The sequence below is a fragment of the Sceloporus occidentalis genome, unplaced genomic scaffold (genome assembly GCF_023333645.1).
Source record: "Sceloporus occidentalis isolate IW3139 unplaced genomic scaffold, rSceOcc1.0.p SCAF_323, whole genome shotgun sequence".
NCBI lineage: Eukaryota > Metazoa > Chordata > Lepidosauria > Squamata > Phrynosomatidae > Sceloporus > Sceloporus occidentalis.
In genome coordinates, this window is record NW_028317303.1 from 173608 (window position 1) to 191228 (window position 17621).

A 17621-nucleotide genomic window follows, 5' to 3' on the forward strand; every position below is an offset into this window, starting at 1 on the left:
TTCTTGTTTTTTACTATTTTGGCCACTTCTGCGGAGTCTAAACATTCTAGACGCGCTTCCAACAACCTGCCCCAATATTCTGCGAAGAAGACTATAGCGGGTCTTAGCACCCAAGATGGCAAGGAGGTCTCCCTTTTGTCCCCGCAGCGAGACCTAGAAGAAGAGAGCCTGGACGGATTTGAAACAGGACCTACTCCAGCTTGGAACGCGCACGGACCATCTGGAGCATAAATTTGAAGAGTATACTGGGGCCTACAATGAGTTGGTTGATCGCCGCAACGAGTTGACAGACAATTTTGTTCATCTTCAAATGAAAGTTGCGGACCCTGAGGATTAAAGCCAGGTGTAATAACTTGCGCATACGAGGGATTCCGGAAGATTATGTTAAAGGCGTTTTTCATTCTTTGATACCTGAGTTGTCGGATGATGGACCGTATACATCGAGTCCTGAAGCCCAAGACACTACCCACCACAGTCGCGTGAGATGTGCTCCGCTCCGCTGGACGACGGCCATCCTCTCTCTTGCCAGGATAAACACTGCATTCTCAGTGCTTTACACTGTCGTCCACATCTACTCGGATTTGTCAGCAGCTACATTGCGGCATGTCACCGGTTCGCTCCACTTACTATGGCTCTTCGTATAAATGTGATCCCGTATAGATGGGGCTATCCAACAAAACTCATCATCACGAAGAACGGCACTCCATATGTGGTTTTGACCCCATCGGAGGGACTACAACTTCTGCGGCAATGGAACATTGTGGCTGGTGACTTGGGGATATCTGAACCGGGGCCTCGTCTTCCCTGCCACGCTGCCTTTCCCAGGAGTGGGAGACAGTTCTGGACAAACGCACAAAATCGGGACCATCAAACACAACCTGAAGTTGTGCCTCAAATGACTGGTTTGAGACACTTTCAGCTTTCCTCAAGACCATGAGTTAATCCCTTGAGCAGCGTGTTGATGATTACGGTTTATGGGGTTTGTTTTTCCCCTCTTTTCTCCCCCCCCCTTTTTTTTCCAGTGCAGTTTTTGGCTCTGTTATGTTTATGTTTTCTATGCTCTTCCCTTGGAATGACACACCCGTTTCGTATGTCACACAGAGGTTCTCTTTTGTTGTATGGGGCTTTTGACCTATATTTGACTTTCTAATGCTCTGCATACATGACACACACACGCGCATTTGCGACTTTCTGTTTCTGTTTATATTTGTATCCGGTTTTTCTTCTAATATGTTTTCCAATATGTGAGGTTTCTGTCTTAGTATGGCCCTATACCGGTGCGCTTACGTTAAACACGCGGGGATACGTTTGCAGTATTGGGTTTGTAATGTCTTTGCTATATGCTCTTCACTTGACTTGACACGCTGCCTTCTTATATGTGACGAGGGTTTTCTCTAGGTGTGTAAGGCTCATGCCTCTACTGTGTTTTGTGATGCTATGCGCATATGACACACACACACACAGATTTTTTTGCAGTATCTGGTTTAGATTTGTGTCTGATCTATTCTGCTACGCTGACTCACCTACCTACATTGTTGTATTTGTCCTGTGTGGAGCTCAATGATGACTCCCACTCTTTTCTACATCTCTACTCCTAGTGTACATTTGTTGTATGGGGGGGTTAATTTTTTTTTCTCTGCTATCTTAGGTAGGAAAGCATTTTTTTATTCTTCTTTGATCTTTGTTACTCACTTGTACAGTAATGCCTGTTACTTAGGTGGGACGAGGGTTTTCCTCAGAAATGTGAGACTCCTGGCTTGGTATGGTTCTATGCTGCTACGCACACATGACACACACACACACACACACACTGAGATATGTCTGCAGTGTTACATTTATATCCTCTATTCTATATTCCTTCCACTTGAATTGACTCACCAGATTCTTCTATTAGGCGAGGGTTCTCTCTGACTATGTGAGGCTCTTGCCTTATTGTGCCTTATATTGCTATGCACGTATGACACACACATGGAAATATGTTTGTAATATTATGTTTATATATGTGTCCGATGAACCGCCTAGGATCAGCATGTTACTCTATATGTCCTCTCTCAGGGGTGTTCAACATGCGGCCCACCGGACTTTGAGGTGCGTTAGCAGGGCCGGACTGGGAGATTTCCCAGTGGGCCGGCACGCAGAGATGCCATTGCAGCAGTTGTATGGCCACCTCTGCCAACCGCTTCATGATTTTGAAGCAGCCGGCGTGCAGGCACCATGCCCCCCAGTGCTTTAGTGAGGCTCTTCGTCCAACCCCTTTGAAGATGCAACGTGATACTCAAGGGGGCGGGCTCACACGGAAGAGTTCCTCGTGACGGGGAGAAGAGCATGTTGGAGGAGAGAAGTCTGCAGGGAAAGAAGCCAGCAAACAAGTAATACTTAGGGTGATAGATGGTAGGGGACCCATATTCAAAGGGGGGCTGTCTTGGGACAAAAATTCAATAATACAAAAAGGGGGCGGCTGAGGGTTATAAGCACAAAAGAGGGGGTTGGCACATCACATAAATCAGTACAAAAATACAATACACATGGATATGGGGGGCATTACATTAACCAGAACACAAGGGGGTGGGGACATCAATACACAAGGGAGGGAGGCTGGCTGGGGGCATTACATAAAAATCAATATATAAGGGTGTGGGGGCATAAATGCACAAAGGGAGCTGGCTGGGGGCACAAATACACATGGGGCAATACACAAGGGTATTGGGCGGAGTACATTAATTCTAAAGGGGGACCTGGCTGGGGCATCAATACACAAGGGGGCAAACACACAAACAATAAAGTAGTTTGGAAAGCATTTTTTATGCTTTGTGTAGCTTAACCCATCCTGATGCAGGTGTCGGTGTGGCAGAGCCTGTCCTAATTTGTGTGTGTTTGGGTGTCAGTGTGACAGAGCCTGTCCTGGTTTGTGTTTGGGTATCAGTGTGACAGAGCCTGTCCTGGTGTGTGTGTGTGTGTTTGGGTGTCGGTGAAAGAAATACAAACAACAAAAGTTGTGGTGGGTAAAGGTGATGGAAAACCCTTCCACTTAAAATTAAGGGGCTAGTAGAAGCATTATTAAACACTCATCTACAGACACCAGAAGGCTTGTTTTTTCCCTCAAAAATCTCATGGTGCTGCCACAACCACAAGCCCAACGTTTCTGGACTACCTGTTTTTGATCCTGTACCTGTTTCTGATCCGTTCCTGAGTTGCAGCCAGTGCCCCACAAGTGGACTCCCAAGCCGAGTGCCCTGCAAGTGGGCTACCTGCCGTGTGCGTCCCATCCAGAAGGCTACCTGCCGTGTGCGTCCCATCCAGAGGGCTACCTGCCGCGTGCGTCCCATCCAAAGGGCTACTATCTGTGCGCCCCGCCAGCGGGCTTCCAAACAAGAGACTTTCCATCTGTATATGTTGTTTTACTATAATCTGCAATACAAATTATATCATATACTCCTGTGGTTTGTTTATTTATGCCTGTCTGTGGTATCCCCTGCACCTGGGCTCCTGCCCTACCTATGTAACCGGTCCGTGACAGAATGTCAAGGCCATTTCAAGGAGTCCGCAGAGATACCTGCGGTGTGGAAGCATTGGAAAGCTGTGGATTCCAGTCATGCAATTCAATAAGGACCGTGTTGGACTCAGACCGTGTCATCAAAATGACCACCACTCTACAGGTCTGTGAGCATCCGGAGGCTGCTCCTCGCGGTGGGGGTATGTAACGTTTCACCCTTCGCTGTCTGGAATTCTTTACACTCTGTGCTGCTCATTTTCTTTGTGGCCGCCCTTGTCACTGCAGCACTCAGACCTGATTGACATGTCCAGCTGCACCTTATTTTCTGTATTACACAGCCTTTATAAACCTGCCCAGCCCTTCAGTCTCGGCCTTGACATTAATGTTTCTGGACTATCCGTTCCTGATCTGTTCCTGAGTTGCGGCCAGCAGCCCACAAGCAGACTCCCAAGCCGAGTGCCCTGCAAGCAGACTCCCAAGCCGAGTGCGCCCCATCCAGAGGGCTACCTGTCGTGAGCGCCCCATCCAGAGGGCTACCTGTCGTGAGCGCCCCATCCAGAGGGCTACCTGTCGTGTGCGCCCCATCCAGAGAGCTACTTTCCGTGTGCGCCCCGTCTAGAGGGGTACTATCCGTGTGCGCCCCGACAGTGGGCTTCCAGCCAAGAGAATTTCCATCTGTTAAGATTCTGTCTATTTTATTTATTTCCATAAAATGGCCACCAAAATCCTCAGCACCAGGCCCATGATGCTCATAATCTGGCCCTGCCTCCAGTGTGTGTCAACCATCTTAAATCCAGTTTGTACCCATAGTGTGCTCCAGCCTTGTGGCGTTTTATCTGGCTAAACTTGTTTTAAACAGTTTGTGGACTGACTTTGATTTACTGTTTAAGTAATTTAGTATTGATAGAATGACATAAAAGTTGATCAAAAAACTTTTTGTCCACTGCTTTTTTCATTATCACCAAATTAACCCTGTATTAAAATGCATTATAAAGCTAAAAGGCCATATTTTCTCTCACTGAAAAATGAGTGCGGCCCACGCACACATACATTTCTGATGAAGGGGCCCACTGCAGAAAAAAAACACCCCTGTCCTATGTGGAGCATAATGTTACTCTATATGTCCTATGTGGAGCTCTTACCTACGTCTGTACTTCTCCTTGGGTGCATTTGTCGTATGTTTTTTATTTTGTTTTACAAACCACTCAATATACTTTTTACTTTTATCACACATATTAATGTTGCTGACATGCAGGATTACTCCTGTGAATTTGGTTGGCTCCCCCAGTTAAGGGTAGACTGTTGCATAACTTGTTTTCGTTTTCCTTTTCTGACGTTCTACACAAGTTTTTGGCTCTTGGACTCATGGGGGCATCCCCCCTCCTTACAGGAGTTACTGTTCGCCTGCTCCCTGTTGCTGCTGAGCCGCTTTTCTTTCTTTCTTTTTTTTTTTAACTTGACACCCTTTCCCACTTTCTCTTTCACTTACTTGTCCACAAGAATGTCAATTTTCAACTCCGGATCAAGCTTTTGGACCCACAAGGTTGTTTTTTTGATACTTACAGCTGATCTCAATGCCACTCAGTTCACGTTGTTGACTCGATATGCGCCTAATGTTAACCAGTTGTCTTTCCTGGAAAAAGACCTTCTCAAGTTTCAACCTGTACAAATAGGTGGTGCCTGTAGTAGGCTTTTATTTAATCTCCATGTTGGTGATTATTGGAGTAGATTTCAACCTTGTTCCGATACCAAAACTAGACTCTTCTGCTGCCATGACATCCAGATACCAGAAAGCACTGACTACACAAGGCACTCGTTTTCAACATCTTCTCTATCAGATTGGTGTGTATGACACTTGGAGAGGTCTGCACCTTCTGGATAGAGACTACACCTTCTATTCTAATGCCCATGCTAACTATTCTTGAATTGACCTTATCTTAGTGGACAAGTTGACTCTCCAATCTGTAAAGCCTCTGTTGGCAATATACTAGGGTCAGACCATGCGCCAGTGTGAGTGTCTATCGCCAATGGTACCCGTGACATCCCTCCACCAACATGACGATTAAATGAAAGCCTACTCCAGCAGCCCTCCACCTGTGCCGAGATAGAAGATTCATTTAAGCAATATTAAGATCTCTGAAGATCATTGGGAAGACCTTACAAAGCGACCCACACCAGATGAGTTGGAATTAACTATAAAAGGTCCTCAAGATCTACAAGGCTCCTGGCCCAGATGGCTTCCCCAATTTTTATTACCAGAAATTCAAACATATATTGGCTACCCATCTTTGTGACCTATTCACTCACCTAATGAATTCTTCTCCCCCAGAGGTGGCAGAGGCACATATCACCACAGTACCCAAACCTGGGAAACCCCAACTGATTGTGCCAATTTTAGGCCTATTTTGCTCCTGAACATGGATACTAAGCTATATACCAAGATTTTGGCTGATTGACTTAACAATCTTCTACTGTCATTAATCAAGAACGATCAAGTAGGCTTTATAAGGGGAGTCAGCCTTCCGATAATACACGAAAGATTACGAATATTATCCACCTTGCTAATTCTCACCGCTGACCATGCCTACTCCTCTACTTAGACGCGGAAAAAGCCTTCGACCGGCTTCTTTAGGGATTCTAACCCTGTGAGAATTTCATCTTTCGGAGACCTTTATAGCAGCAGTTAACCACCTGTATGTTCGTCCATATGCCCGGGTGCGTACCGCTGGCTTCTTATCAAGATTGTTCGATATATATCTAATGGCACAGGACAGGGGTGTCCGCTCTCCCTGTTGCTGTTTGCGCTGGCCAAGGAGCCTCTGGCAATTGTAGTGCTTTCTATGGCAGACAACAAGGGCTTTGCGGCCCACTCGAGCGAAACGAAAATTAGTCTATATTCGGACGACGTTCTGCTTTCAATTACAGAACCCAACTTTACACTTGCTTTTATAATGGATGCAGGTGGAGAAGCGCATGTATAAAATAAAATAAATAAAAAACAAATCATGTGTAAAACTATATAAATAATGTGATTTTAAGTGTAAAAATGCACTCACAAAACAATATGAAAATATCGCATCCAGGACAATCTTAAAATGCAGTCCTTTCCAATGATCTGTGTGAAAGAAATAATAATAATATTGACTTTATTATTATTGACCTATAATACAGATCAGCAATGTGGCTCCTGAGGAAGCCAGGACAGCGCCTGGTGAAACGCGTAGAGAGGCTGAGTTTATTTTCATCCACCTATATCATTACTTACCAGTGGATTCCTCTTGGACTACCTTTGCTTTTATGCTGTTGTAGCTCACTCTGTGAGCCACCACTTCTTGTAAATTGCTCCAATAAATAGGGGCCACATTTTTTACTTGCTATACTGTGCCATGAGACCCTGCGCTTCTCCACCTGCATCCATTATCTTTGTTTCAATAGTACTGTGAGGAGTACTAAGGAAGAGCTGCGGGTACGCATGTTACTATAATTGATGTGCCACATTTCACACACACATTGCTTTACACTCACTTTTAGAAGATTTTGGCAAACTTTCCAGCTATAAAATCATTTGGAGCAGATCACAAGCACTCAATCTGGGCTTCCCTGCAGCAACTATAAATCACCTTTCCCAGTCCTTTCCATATGAATGGAGATAAGACTTTATTACATACTTAGAAATACGTCTCACTAAATCTATCCAAACCCGGCAAAGTTCAATTAGCAGCACATTTGGCAAAGACTGATCTGAAACTTCCCTACATGGAGGCTTGGGAAAGCGTACTGAACTGTTATTTTGACGTACAGGAGTGGTACGAGGCCTTGGAAATGAAAAGAGATGTGTCTAAGAATGCTACCCATTTTGAGACAGATCACAAGGTCATTTTTAGGTGGTACTATGGCCCTCACAGACTTTCTAAACATTTCCTGTCTGTTTCCCCCCTGTGCTTTCTGGACAGACGTTTTTTATTAACGCTTATTCCCAATTCTAATCCCTACCTCCATTACAGTGGCCTTGTTGGAAATGCTTCCTCCTGACATGCTGGCAGCTAAAGTTATGTTGCTAGGAGATGGAAAAATCCTGCCCTTCCTTTGTTACAGGAGGTTTTATATTCCTTGTCTACCTATGAGCACATTGCTTACACATTTTTCAATTGACCTGGGAGAGATGGGACCAATTCTATCTTAGAGTCTATAGGGGTCCTCCTTTTAGATTCCCTGAAAGCTATGCGTTCCTTGTGATTGCCCCGAGGGTTTACCCCCCCTTTTTTCCCTCCTTTCTGGTTCCCTGTCCCCCCCCCCTTTTTTTTGGATGCGATTTTGGCATCTGTCTGCATATATGACACAGAGTGCTCTTGGACAAGGCTTGGGAGTATTTGTATCTGTTCCCTGATTTATTTTGTTGCCTTTCTGTTCATCTACTTAACCTGGGACGCTTAGGGTAAGCTGTACTTTCCTATGTTTTTTTTTCCGTTTTTTTTTCAATTCGGCATGGGTCTTAGGACATCTATGATATCTTCCTATATATGCCCTTCTTGTCCATTTGCCATGTATGCCATACTTGCAGCTTTGTACCTATGTGCTCAATATTCTGGTATCGCATTGCCAATGTATTTGATATGGCATGTCGAATATCTTTTCTTTTTATTCACAATTCAATAAACTGCAAGTGTCAAAAGGGGGGGCAGTTAACATATATATATGTGACATTCAGGACAACAGCTGTTCTGCTTGTGTGAAAATCAGTGCAATAAGTATATATTGTCTATTTATCTGTCTATTTTGAAATTTGAAATGTGTGTATATATATATATATATGTATGTATATATATATACACATAAATATACATACACATTTCAAATTTCAAATTACAAAATAGACAGATAAATAGACAATATATACTTATTGCACTGATTTTCACACAAGCAGAACAGCTGTTGTGCTGAATGTCACATTTAACCTAAGACCACTAGCCTTGTGCTTGGTATCAGCTTTCACCATTTGTGCCTGTAATGGAGTTGGGACTGTCATCTGCCATAGATTTCAGAAATAGCTCCCTGAAGTAAAAAAAGAAATGCAGCTGGTCTGTCTCACCACACTCCAGTCAAATTGACTGCACAAGAGTGTAATGACAATCTAGCTCCAAACGAGCAAGGGACCTTCAATAATGATTTCATAGCCGTTTAGTTATTTTTGTTTTTAGAATGTTGTAGATTAGCTACATTTTATATACAGTTTCTTTTTAGTATATTATGTTGTGGAACTAATTAAGGGGTAAATGTGCCCCTATGGACAACACATCATGTCTAACTGCTACCGAACTTTGTCACAGCATCTCAATGACCTCAAGAAAGAAAATTTCAGCCTAAAACTGCGGATCTACTTCCTGGAAGAACGGATTCAGCAAAAGTATGAGGATAACAGTGATAATGTTTACAAAAGAGTGAGTACATGCATTTTCTGAAATTGCTTCAATCCAAGTACTAACCTTTGGTTTTAATACTATGGTTATACACCATTTTTGAGTAGACTGTTAAAGCACATTTTCAGTGATCCTCCCCTTCCCTTCATCTCTATATCCTGTAGTTATTATAATTCCTCATTCAATAAGATCCTAATGTAAGCCTGAAATAAATTAAGATTTTAGTTGATTTGATGGAATAGTAGTATAAATCTGCAGCTGTCTATCTGACATTTTTTATCATTGTGCAGAAACCTGCCTAATGCAGCCAACTATCATTGACCTAAATTTCAAAAGTCAGATCAAATGAGTAGGCATATAAAACATTTTGTAAGAAACATTATTTTTTTTATTTTTTTTAAGCCGTCTACACAAAGCTTACACCAGTGTTGGAGAGCAATTTTCGTGACACAATTAAACATCATAACATTTAATACGGTAATCAGTCTATATTACTGAACATACGTATGAGACTTTTATGCGAGGGCTGTAAAAGTGGGCAGGGACTATTACTTCTGATGCAATTCTGATTCAAAGATGTTGTGCCACTTTCTGAAGATTTATTGTGTTTTATTCAACATTCTACACCAATCATTTCTGTATGCCCTTTATGTGTTTCTGTACATTCCCGTTGTGTTAATGTGTCTTGGACAAGTTATTGGGCATGATGTCCTTTAAATGTGCTTTGGGCTACTTTGTCACTGGATCACCATGAATGGAATTGCCACCTTATGTAGCCTTTTATCAAGTGCACCTCACAATGTAATTATTGTGGTTATTGGTTGCAAACGCAACATGAAAACTGGATAGGCAATGGTAAAATGTCAAAAAAAAACCCAAAGTACCTTTGTTGACAGTGGTTGTAATGCACAGCTACAGAAGGGCTGGTTTGTTTGCCATTCAAACATTTTATCACACATGTCACACCAACTTGTGTAGTACATACATGGACTTGCTACTTGGTAGAGATGGTATGGCCAATTTCAGTATGAGAGGGGTTAATTTGATTGTACAGTCATGTGGTGCCAAAAGGTCTTGTGAGATAAATTTGTCCTTTGAAGCTCGGACTCCAACCGGGGCCTTCTACAGGGTGTTAGGTCCTGCAGTGGAGCTGCCGTTTTGTCTAGGTTCAAATGTAGACGACCATATGCCTGTATCCCCTCATAGATACTGGATTCTTTGATATGCTAAGTGACCACTAGCAGTCAGGAAAACCATCTCATATCCAGGTCATATCCAACACATATCAATAATAACTCATATATTCATTATCATACCTCCTTGTGTGCATACCTAGAACGAGGAAAGCGCACCCTACAAAAAGAGTACAAACATGGCGGCGCAACGTAAACGGTTTGGAAGGAATTGTGAAGTCTATGATGTTCAGTCATATGTAGCAAGTGTGACATATCTATGGACTTCACAATTTACAAGAAATTCATAAGCGCATAAATTATTACTGTGGCGAGCACAGGAGGGACGATAAAATGAAAATAAGTTATTTGGACTGATATGTTTCCACCACACAAGGGGGAGGTCACTTATGGTACACCTTCCCTCCGCTTATACCACCTCTGGGCCGGCTTGGAAACTCGAGATGAACTGGGAAAGAGTATAAAGTTAGTGAAAGAAGATTGGTCAGTGTGCTTACTAGGGGCCAAGATCTAATTTTGAGTAAGTCGCCATCTTTCCTTGCCGGAGCCCTACGGACAGAAAAACTGTTACTTGACCATTCAGTGAGTAGTTAGGTTTTCTGTAATTTTCTCCTTTTTATTTTATCTGTTTGGTGTAAATAATCTGTTTATCATCTTTTTGTGTATGCACTGTGATTTTTTTATTCATAATAAATATTCCTTTATTAAGTTCTGCCTTTGTCTGGTAAAGACTCGCGTTACCTGAAGAGACCGTTTTATTGGTAATTTTAAATCACATAATTTTTGTGTTAAAATATACTGTGTGGGTTGTTATAGTCTGATTCACTTGGGGTACCAAGACACCCCATTTCTAAATTGTCTTGGTGGTGGCAGCGTTATTTTGATATTTTTTATATCATTATAGTTAATTGCGGGTGGTATTAAGGGTGGATATTTGTATTTTTATCACTTTTCCGGTCTAGTGCAGACAGATAGTGAATTTTAACCCTTTTACCACCAGAACCAAGTCACGCGCACGCTTGGAGTAGAGTGCGTTCGTGACAAATTGGTGGCAGCGGTGGGATAGTTAAAAAGATTTTTTCCATCTTTTTCGGTACCAGATTTCAGTGTTGCTGGATTTGCTAATTCAGACACCAAAAAGAAATTGTTTCTCAATTTCCAAAGGCTGAACTCAGTGCATACTTAGTATATTTACACCTCAACAGTCCCCCCCCCTCTTTGTTTTCTTTTCTTTTGCTATCATTTGTTTGGGCCGGTGTGATAAATGGAATACCAAACACAATCCAAGAGTGCTCTGGAGCAACGTTGCCGTGAACAATGTATTCCCATCCGGGGAAAATCAAAGGATGAACTTATTCAAGCGCTTGTGGACTATGATATGCAACAAGCAGCGCAAAGTGAAGCTGCAAACACTTCTGAGGGAGGCATGGTCACACGGGAGATACCTGCAGCTGATGTCGGTGACGTGCCAAGATCTGGAGATCCCTTGGACTCTTTACTACAAACTGTTTTCAAATACGTGGACTCAACAGATGCAAACCTCAGACTGCAGCTTATCCTTAAATATCAAGAGAGGGAAGCTGCAGAGCGCCAGGCTGAGAGAGAGACTGCAGAGCGCCTGGCCGAGAGAGAGAGGGAAGCTGCAGAGCGCCAGGCGGCAAGAGAGCATGAACTAAAACTGGCAGAGTTGGAGAGGTTAAGTGCCTCACCTATCAGTGTGGTTTCAAGAGACTCTTCTGCACCCAAACCACGTGCAGAGAATTTTCCCACTTTGGACAAAGATGGGGATCTGGGTGTTTTTCTGCACAGTTTTGAAAAGGTTTGCCGGCAGTACCAATTACCAAAGGACCAGTGGGCAAAGTACCTCACCCCTGGTCTCAGAGGTCCTGCACTGGAAGCATTTGCAGAGCTACCAGCAGAATCTGACCAGGACTATGAGGCAATTAAGGCTGCACTGCAGAGACGGTACAACCTTACCCCTGAGGTGTACCGAAAGAAATTCCGGACTTTGCAAAAGCGTTCCACCGAGAGCTACACTGCAGTTGTGGGACACCTGACGACGGCATTCCGGCAGTGGATTAGAGGTCTAGACATTACAACCTTAGAAAGCTTGGAAGATCTGATCATCAAGGAACAGTTTTTGCAGCTGTGCCCAGCCAATGTACAAGAATGGCTGCTGGACCGGGAGCCCAAAACAGCATTGGAAGCGGGTGAGCTGGCTGATTTCCACACCGCCAACCGAGCACAATCGGACCGGAGCAGAGGTTTTTCTACGGGAGCATCCAGCTGGAAGACCGCTACACCACGGCTTCCCATCACCCAGTCTACTATACCATCTTCTGCGTCAGTTTCTACCTCAGGGAGAGGGGGAGCTAGTGCCATTTCTACGTATGGGGATAGCCGCAGGTGTTTTATTTGTAATAAAGTGGGGCACATTAGCGCTACTTGCCCGGAGAAAAGAAATCCTACGCCATCCACAGGAGTGGGTCACGCCTCAGAATCACCATCTTCGGTGTTGTTCGTCTGCAGCGCTGAGAACACCCCCAATGTGAATATGCAACCTGTCACTGTGGGAAACAAGGTAACTGTGGTGCTCAGAGACACGGGGGCAGAAGTGACTCTTGTGCGTCCAGAGCTAGTGAGCTCTGAGGACTTTATTCCTGGCAAGACCTTAACAGTGCGGGGAATTGGAGGAGTACGTCATGCAGTGCCAATGGCACGAGTATTTTTGGATTGGGGAGCAGGGAAGGGTGTAAGAGATGTGGGGGTATCAGATAACATTCCTACTAATGTGTTACTGGGTACTGATTTGGGTAGGCTGTTGTCAAAATATATGCCGGAGGATGATACTTTTGATTTATCCAGGTCTTCTAGGGGCCCTACCATAGAAAGGGCAGTGTATAAAAATGTACCAGGGCAGCCTCATGGGGAGAGTGGGCAGAAAGGTTGTGCGTGTCTGCCTGTACTAGAACCCAGAATGTCTGAGGTGCCGTGGGAGAATGTGAAGGTTTCGCATCACTGGGAGGGAGGGCAGATTGAATCTGTGCCAGAACCAGGGATGTCTGAGGTGCCGTGTAAGAATGTAGAGGTTTCGCATCACTGGGAGGGAGGGCAGAGCGAATCTGTGCCAGAACCAGGGGTGTCTGAGGTACCATGTGAGAATATGGAGGTTTCGCATCACTGGGAGGGAGGGCAGATTGAATCTGTGCCAGAACCAGGGATGTCTGAGGTGCCGTGTAAGAATGTGGAGGTTTTGCATCACTGGGAGGGAGGGCAGAGCGAATCTGTGCCAGAACCAGGGATGTCTGAGGTGCCGTGTGAGCATGTAGAGGTTTCGCATCACTGGGAGGGAGGGCAGAGCGAATCTGTGCCAGAACCAGGGGTGTCTGAGGTACCATGTGAGAATGTGAAGTTTTCGCATCACTGGGAGGGAGGGCAGATTGAATCTGTGCCAGAACCAGGGATGTCTGAGGTGCCGTGTAAGAATGTGGAGGCTTTGCATCACTGGGAGGGAGGGCAGAGCGAATCTGTGCCAGAACCAGGGATGTCTGAGGTGCCGTGTGAGAATGTAGAGGTTTTGCATCACTGGGAGGGAGGGCAGAGCGAATCTGTGCCAGAACCAGGGGTGTCTGAGGTACCATGTGAGAATGTGGAGGTTTTGCATCACTGGGAGGGAGGGCAGAGCGAATCTGTGCCAGAACCAGGGGTGTCTGAGCTGCCGTGTGAGAATGTGGAGGTTTCGCATCACTGGGAGGGAGGGCAGATTGAATCTGTGCCAGAACCAGGAATGTCTGAGGTGTTTTGTGAAAGTGTGAGAGGACCACCCGACTGTGAAGAAGGGCAGAGAACGAGTGAATGTCCGTCTGTGCCAGATCCCAGAATGTTTGAGGTGCCGTTTGAGAACTTGAAGTTTTCGCATCACTGGGAGGGAGGGCAGAGTGACTCTGTGCCAGAACCAGGGATGTTTGAGGTGCTGTGTGAAAATGTGAGGGGGCCACCCTGTGAAGAAGAGCAGAGGGTGAGTGAGTGTTCCTCTGTGTCAGGATTAACTGGTTCCCAGGGTACTGTATGTATGCCTCCTTGGAGTGGAACAGGTGGAGTGACAGATGTTTCAACCATAGCTGTGGTAACCTGGCAGCAGAATAGGGGACAAAGAGAGGGCTTTTGTGCACCTGTGCCCATATTCTGTGGGACTACGAAGTCAGGACACAAGGGAGAGGGTGAAACTGGTGACTATTCTGTTATCCCTCACATAGTGCCTACATGGTTTGGGAAGCCAGGGCAAGACACCCTAGCTACCCATCAAGTAGATTTGTTGGGGCTTGTAGCTATACCGAGCCGCATGGAGAACCAATCTGTTACTAAGGGGATGGACTATGCCCCTGGGTACCCTGAGACCATGGCCTTATCCTGTAACAGAGCAGACAACGTAGCCGATGCTTTGAAAAGTACCTTCTGTAGGGTGGGTTTTCCCAAAGAAATACTTTATCTTAGCCGGAAACTGTTACCCAGGGAAAGAGTAGGTAGGCGCAGAGATAAGCTTGTGGCTTAATCTCTGGGCCACCATCTTATTTGGGGGAGGTGTCACACCAACTTGTGTAGTGCATACATGGACTTGCTACTTGGTAGAGATGGTATGGCCAATTTCAGTATGAGAGGGGTTAATTTGATTGTACAGTCATGTGGTGCCAAAAGGTCTTGTGAGATAAATTTGTCCTTTGAAGCTCGGACTCCAACCGGGGCCTTCTACAGGGTGTTAGGTCCTGCAGTGGAGCTGCCGTTTTGTCTAGGTTTGATGGCTGGCCTAGTCTAGTACATAGCTTAAAGGTTAATTTGATAAAGGTAAGGAGGAGAGCCTAGAGACATCTTGGGTAACTATGGAACTTGGAAAGAAAGTGGTTGTTTAGTATATGTATACCCCCAAGACAAGCAGATAGGGTTGACTGTCTGAAATAACTCAGATTATTAGAAGATGATTAACATCTTCATGTTCCCCACCTTCATGTTCCCCACAATCAACTGGGGTTTTTCGCCCTCCCTGCCCCTCTCCCACCCGCCCCAGTGGTGTTCTAATATATAGACCAGGGGCATCCAACATGCGGCCCGCGGGCCAAATGCGGCCCGCCTGACCTCGAGGTGCGGCCCGCGTGAGATCGGCAGCCAAGATCACAAGCCCTGCTGCTTACTTGTGGGAGGGTCTATTCCCTGCTCCAGTTCTGCTTCCTCTGTGGGGAGAACGAGGGAGGCCGCGCCCCCTGCTGAAGGCTGTGAGCGGCATCGAGAGCTGTAGTGAAGGTAAGGGAGTGGGAGAGGTTGTTTGAATGAGTACGCCTGTGAGGGAATGAATCTGTGAATGAATGAATTTGTGTGTGTGTGATAGCATGGATGTGTAAGTGCTGGAACCTAGGCATGAGGGGACTGTGATTGCTGTTCACACTCCTATCATGCCAAGTCAGCCAGTACATGCTGAAACCTGGCGAGCTGCCCCCTTGTGTATTGATGCTGCCAGCAGTATGGGGTCTGCACTTACAGCCACCCTGTACCAGCATGTACTGGCTGACTTGGGATGATAGGAGTGTGATTGCTAGCAGCAATCACAGTCCCATCATGCCTAGGTTCCAGCATTTACTGGTTGCCTGGGTATAAAAAGAGTGTGTTTGCTGTTAGCAATCACACTCCTATCATGTCAAGTCATATTGTTGATTTTTTTTGTCACACATTGTGGTGTGTTACTTTTAATAAAAGTGTGGTTAACACTAAAGTTGGACAAAAAATACTGGTACAGCCAACCAGTAAATGCTGGAATCTGGGTATGCCTGAGATTGCAGTTAACAATCATAATATATATATAATTTTTTGTACAATTTTGGTGTGTGACTTACTTTTATTAAAAGTGTGTGTGTGTGTGGGGGGGGTAATTTTCAGTTTTGGCTAAGTGAACCCTGAATTTTCGGTTTTGGTCCAGAATTTTAATTTTAGTGCATCCCTAAAATAAATAAACTATTTAATTTTAACTTATCCAGAATCCTGAATTTGTAGTCACAAAACTTTCTAGGCCCATATCTTATTAAAGGCCATATTTTCTCACAGTGAGAAAAGACTGCGGCCCTCAGACGTATACAATTCTGATGAAGTGGCCCACTGCAGAAAAAACTTGGACGCCCCTGATATAGACAGTTAAGTACCAGCTCTATTGGAACACGCCAGTAGAGGGCACCAAACTGTAGATCCCTTTACTACCCAGTACTCCCCATTAAAGCATTCCAGATCCTATCCCTCCCCGTCTCTCTGCCGTCAAAGCTATCCCAGTACCTCTACACTAAACCTTTAGATGTGAAACCTACCTATATTTGCTGTACTACTCCTGTCCCCCACATAGTCTTCCCTATTCCTATCACTCTAAACCAGCAAACTCAATCAACATGCTCAACCTAACCAATCTTATTCCTATCATCTCCAACCATAAGCTACCGTCTTTGTGCCCTTTGTGCCCTATGGAATGCCCGCTCGGTATGCAACAAACTTGCTTGTATACATGACCTTTTTCTATCCCATGCTTTTAACCTCCTAGCTCTTACTGAAACCTGGATCCCCTCCCATGACACTACTGCTTCTGCTGCACTCTCCTTCGGAGGACTACACTTCAGCCACACTCCTAGGCCTGATGGCAGAAAGGGTGGTGGTGTAGGCATCCTTCGCTCACCTCACTGCACCTTCCAGAATATACCAAGCCCTCCCTCCCTCTCATTCTGTTCCTTTGAAGCTCACATAGTAATGTAGTTTGGGGTAGCCGTATTAGTCCAGTGTATAAGAATGCAAAAAAACAGAATGTTGCAGAATCTTGTAATACCTTTTTTATTGGACTAACAGTATTTAAAATAATAGACAAGCTTTCGGGAGTCCTCCCTTTATCAAGTCAAAAGCATTTCTGACCAAGCAAGTGAAAAACACAGTTTAAAACTGACCAGTACATGTTCTGATACAGGGTTAAAACAGGGGTTAAAACAACACGGTAGAGAATTTGCAGACAAAAAACTAAGAGGGTCGTAAATAGTAAATAGTGGCATATACTGCACAGATAAGGCTAGGGGGGGAGCAGGGGTGAGCGTGTAGGAGAGAGAGAAGAAGAGAAAGAGAAAAAAAAAATTTATGATCCTGGTACTGACATATAAGACCATCCATAATACTGCTCCTCCGTACATTTCTGACCTCATTAGCAAATACTCTGCTACTCGATCCCTACGTTCCTCCCATGGGCTAAGGCTCTCCTCCTCACTCATCACCTCTTCCTTTTCCCGTCTACAAGATTTCACTCGAGCTGCCCCATATCTCTGGAATCTTCAGCATTCTCCCTCCCTCCCAACATTCAAGAAACATCTAAAAACCCACTTCTTCAGAGAAGCATACTAGAACTTCCTTGTCATCGATACAACCACCACAATACCTCTCACCCTTTCTCTATGCCTTATGTTTTTCACCCCATTTCCCTCTAGATTGTAAGCTTGCGAGCAGGGCTCT

The 17621-nt window shown here is 44.7% G+C and overlaps 1 pseudogene; it reads left to right on the top strand.

Moving 5' to 3' along the window:
* Positions 1–8790: 8790 nt before the first annotated feature.
* The window catches only part of LOC149274574 (myomegalin-like), a 73910-nt pseudogene continuing 65079 nt past the window's right edge, over positions 8791–17621 (top strand).